The sequence below is a fragment of the Amyelois transitella genome, chromosome Z (genome assembly GCF_032362555.1).
Source record: "Amyelois transitella isolate CPQ chromosome Z, ilAmyTran1.1, whole genome shotgun sequence".
NCBI lineage: Eukaryota > Metazoa > Arthropoda > Insecta > Lepidoptera > Pyralidae > Amyelois > Amyelois transitella.
The window spans coordinates 4,946,197-4,951,397 of NC_083535.1; the positions used below are offsets into that span (position 1 = coordinate 4,946,197).

Consider the following 5,201-nt stretch of genomic DNA (forward strand, 5'->3'; position numbering starts at 1 on the left):
TTGGTCGTAATAAATACAACACGTTACTAAAGATTTGGTTATAATCGTCCACATAATGGTAATTATTGTGAACATATAAACATAGTTGCGTAAAATAATTGAAACAAAAAAGTCCTTTTACCTATTCAGGAGTTAAAAAAAATACACAAGAATGTCAAACTATAAGTTCAACTCGCAGGGATTAATGGAGCAATAGCTTTATGCCACCGGCGTCAAAATATGTGCTGTTTTTACAACAAAGCAGCGTGTTCACAGCGTTAGCGAACGAACAAGTTCGCAGAAATGCATCTTCAAATCTTTTCGACTCAACGGATCTTGGAGAAGAATAAGCAAACCTTGCGACTACTTTTGAACATTGCATATTTTCACACCCGGATGAGCAGAAAATCATATTTATATAAAATGAAAGGTTACAAAGTATGCATTTACAATGATGTCCTTTCGTCCACTAGTTTCAACATTTCCATATCTTACTTAGGTGTATTATTAATGCAAAAGTTTTTCAATATTATTGTTTGTCAGTTTGTTTCACTTTTTAACGTAATTAAAATAACAAGTCTGCTTCAATTTACAAGCAAGAACTACCTTAGGTGGAATCTAGTTCTTATTCATAACATAAAAAAAGCATAAAAACCATTATTCTTCTTTGATGATTTGAACGACAAAAACAGGTCATAAATTTTTAATTAGTTTATACAAAATATTAATGCTTAGGTACTTTCCTCCTACAAAAAAAACATTAATGCAGATTCAACAAACAAAAGGGAATAATAATATCAGACAAATTAACAAAAATATCGTGCTTGAGTTCTTTATTGGCAGTTGGCAGTAAAAAAAAATGTGGGGTGGATTGAATTTCTATGGAGATGATCAGCTGCTCACGCGGTTGAGGTGAAAAAAATAAATCGATTACGTAGCAAATACCAATATGGCAGATGTTGTATCAAATGACCAAATCATTCTAAGACACAATTATACAAGACGAGCACATAAAATCTGTTGTCTTTTCATTTATTCATAAAAGTAGTTCTCTAAAAGTTATGTTGTTTAAGCTGATAAAATATTTTCTTTATTATTTTGTCCTAGTAATATAACAATATATAAATGTAAATGAACAAAAACTAGAATAACACTAACATTTGGGTTAAATATATACTACCTATAACTTTGTTACGACATAGTAATGTTTTTGAACCGAACTAAATATATTCATATGATTTGTTTGTAACAAACTCGAGTGTGCAATGTACACTAAGTTTAACACCGTGAATATTTCACAATGTTTCTGTTACTTTGTTGGTCAAGTTTATATTTATTTAATAATTCGTTAATAAAATAGCCCATCGACCATATTTGTTGCCATGGCTTCAATCATACAAAGGAAGAAATAACAATCCATGGGTTACCATGACGTTAAGCAAAACAGCCACTACAAAGAGTTTTTAAGGCTTTGGAAATCCACACGAAAGGTCGGCGAAAAACTGTTTGATCTCATTTCTATGTTTTTACAATATTAGGTAACGCTTTCTTATAAAAGTACTCGTAGAATTTGGACAACGATTTTACAATTGATGAACGAACATAGGTATTTCCATCATACGAGTACTACTTATCCACAAAAACAATATTTTTTATTTTATCAAAATGTGACATTAATTAATTTGAATATTTACATAGTAAGTCTTGGTGAATATACTGACGGTTTCTAAAGTCAATATCGTATGACGCGAAATTGTTGAACAACTTAAATGTCTTGTTAGATCTTAGCTTTTTATTATAAAGTTTTGCTTAATATCCATTTTTAATAAATAGGAAATATTTAAACTTCACCCCCGTTGTGTGCTTTGAATTTGCGACGCAAACGCCGCAGGCAACGTCAAGCCTTAGCAGATGGAGTACTATATTGCTTGGCGATCAAAGACTGCCCCGCCCTGCCAGCCGTCTGCAAAGCGCCTTAGGATTTACGTCGGAGCATGGGCACTGACTTTTCATATCGAAGGAAAGCAAATAAAGTTTTAAAAGAATATCTCCATGTTGAACAATAGTAATAAGTAACCAACAACGTTAAAGATAATTCAAAAGAATATGAAACGATATCTTTGTTTCTGAAAACAAAAAAGTCTATGGCACATAACATTGACCCCTAATCCATATGTACATCGAAGCAAAAGGGTGTTCAAACCTATTACCATTCCAACCATATACCGAACAAGATACGTTCGAGACTTGGGTTAGGGGATATTAATTCAACGATACTAGTTTCTTATAATATTTACTTATAGATAAACATCCAGGACCCGTATACTTTTAAAAATAAGCTCTTTTTAAGTTTTTGAACAATAATTATAGCTTCCACGGAAATACCCTAATTAATGTGATAGATGTGATTGGTAGTATTTTTGAACGAAAAAGCTTCTTTATTTGATACAAATTTGGTATTCTATTAGATTGAATTAAAACCACATAAATAGACCTAAAACATACATCATAAAATTTAAAAAGGATAAATTAAAATAAAGTCTCGTCCCTTATGGTGTAGACTGTGGCAATAGTTACAAGTACCAATTAAATGTTTATACACTTGTGATACTTTTTAGGCAGAAGATTAGCAACCACTGTCTGACTCTTAATTTCATCCTTCCAGCTAAACGTAGCTTTTGAGTCGGTTAAGCTATGTATTTGAAAATCTGCAAGAGCTTCGTTGTTTCATTTTTTAATTTATCCTGGGTAAAGGAAGCCATTTTAAGGCACAATCTAGAAGTGGCATAGATGCTATGCACCTGTTTTAATTTTGAACTAGTCTTCAGTCGAATAAAAATAGGGGTGCCGAGGACGTGACTCGGCCACTTCATTCAGCCATCGGGCTCTATAGGTGTGCCAGTGACCAGTACGTCTTACGAGTAACTACCGATTATAGTTAGGCAAGTATCCGCAGTGGACACTTCTTCTTCAAATATTGAATAGAAAAAAGAATCTTTGAATCAATAGAAAAGACTACGACATAAGACAGTTCAGTGAGATCAAGCCTTACTTAACCTGGCTGGGTCTTTTCCACACGCAATAAAGAGGCTTAAAATACTTGAATGGAGAGGTAACCTGGCAATTCATGAGGAGCCGGCCAAAATTAGAAGCAAATATTGAAGGAATATTATAAAGATGAATAGAGTTACCAAATTACTCCATTCAGACTGCGAAATTAATCAACAATTGACGTAATTTGGACTTCAATGAATGGAGATAGTAAAAGTGGTTCTATTGAATTCTATGAAAAAATTGAATCTTATATATAGGTAAATCTCATATTAATTTTCAGAAGCTGAGCTTGTATTTTTAGGGTTCTGCTTGAGGTGTTTTAGGGTTCAGATAATGTAACATTAACAATGACCTGTCGCAAAAAGGATGATACACAAGTTTGCTTTCACATTTCTTGAAGTCCAGCTGTCTGTCTGTCCATCAGGATCTGAGTTTAGAGATAATCAACAAAATCAACTTATTTTGGGCTGTGTTTTCAATTATTAACCTAGCAAAAAGAGTTATAATAAGAAAACGTTACCTACTCTGTAATGTTTGGGTCTTGCCCTGCCAACGACCATTGATAGAAGGAAAGGAAAGTCTCAAAACATTTTAGTAACACATAATGGCAAGTCAATTAAGACGTATGTACCATAAATTCTAAATATAGTTAAAGGAAAGTTTTATTAGCCGTAATAGCTGTAGCTGTTATTAGTAAGGCGGAATATAAAGAGCATACATAAATTTAAATACAGCCTAAGAAACTATGCAACTTTATCTATTTTCAATCAAAACTACATAAAAAATTGTAAGGGGTTTAATTGGTTTACTCTATGAAAATTTTACTATTAATTTTTTTTCGGATTATTTTAAGCGCCATCTAATAACAAAATTCAGTACTAAAGAACTTCGGAGGGAGCTAATGTTTCTAAGGTACACCTTTTCAACTTCATTAAAATATAAAATGAGTTTTTTTCTCAACCTAATCATATGAAAGCTCGATCAAATAGTTAATATAAAAGCATATGAGTAGTACTATAACTAAGAGGGTCGAGCTGCTAGGGGCCGAACCGAAGCCATGGTGTCGCATCAAATCAAGAAGTGCAATACACGCCCTAAGTGCACACGGTTGCAGCGCCGGCAAACGTTCGTAGATCACGTCACGAGTGCTGGCGCTGCGAGTATCGGCAAGCAAGAATATATCGAAAAAGTTCATTATTATGACAATTTAAAATTATTAATTGACAAATAATTGTATTTATAAAAAAAGTATCTTTGTCGGAGAGCCCTTTTAATTTATTTGTAAAAAGTGCGCTTTAGCTTCTGAATAAAAATAACTTTGGACGAATTAGTAATGAATTCCAATAAAGCGAATCATCGTTAGTGAGTCAATTTGGGAACTAGTTAGTAATTATTTTTTGTTAAAATGATCTCATTAATAAAATAAATAGGCAAGGAATATGTACTTTGGAGTAGCAACAACCAGCGGAGATTCTTCCCAATTATTTCGTAAAAGGTTTTTCTGTCTTTATCCGTACCCAACTTTCATTATAAGTTGCTTATGTCTGATTTAACGCCGAAACTATTGAAAGATTTTTTCAATTCACACAGCTGACGATTTAAGCCCATGTTTTAATCAAAGAAGCTGTTTTACCAAGGAAAATTTTCGAAGTTGTCCACATGTTCCCTTGTCTTCATACGGTTTTACCTGTTGCGACAAAACGGATAGCGCCGTCTCATTATCACACATTACCAGTAAATGAAGTTTAATAAGAAAAATCTTTTGATCTTATTTAATAAATCATAGTTGTCTTTGATATTATCTATCACATAAAAAATGTCTGACCTACCTTACCTAGTCTTTGCTGCCGAAACCACTGTACCTTCGGATTTCGTTGAAATAAGCAATTAGACTTTTTTACATATTGATGGTTATAATTGGGTCTTCAGAGTTATGTAAAAGAATAACTACCTATGTAATTATTAAGGAATGTGTAAGACTATTCACAAGAGTTAGCATGATAATTGTAATGATCAAAATATTCGCTAACAATTAGCCGGACGTGTGTGAACACCGCTAACGTAATCAAATCATCGATATCGATAATTGAAAGCGTTAATAAAAGAGCAGCACTAGGATGGGCTGGGATACTGAGAGACAGCAGTGGCGGGCCGGGCGAGCGCTCAGC

At 33.2% G+C, this 5,201-nt stretch overlaps 1 protein-coding gene across 1 annotated transcript in view; it reads right to left on the reverse strand.

The window, feature by feature from the left end:
- LOC106133742 (E3 ubiquitin-protein ligase MYCBP2) overlaps window positions 1–5,201 on the reverse strand; it is a 98,588-nt gene that overhangs the window by 26,886 nt on the left and 66,501 nt on the right. The gene's annotated exons all lie outside the window — the stretch shown is intronic.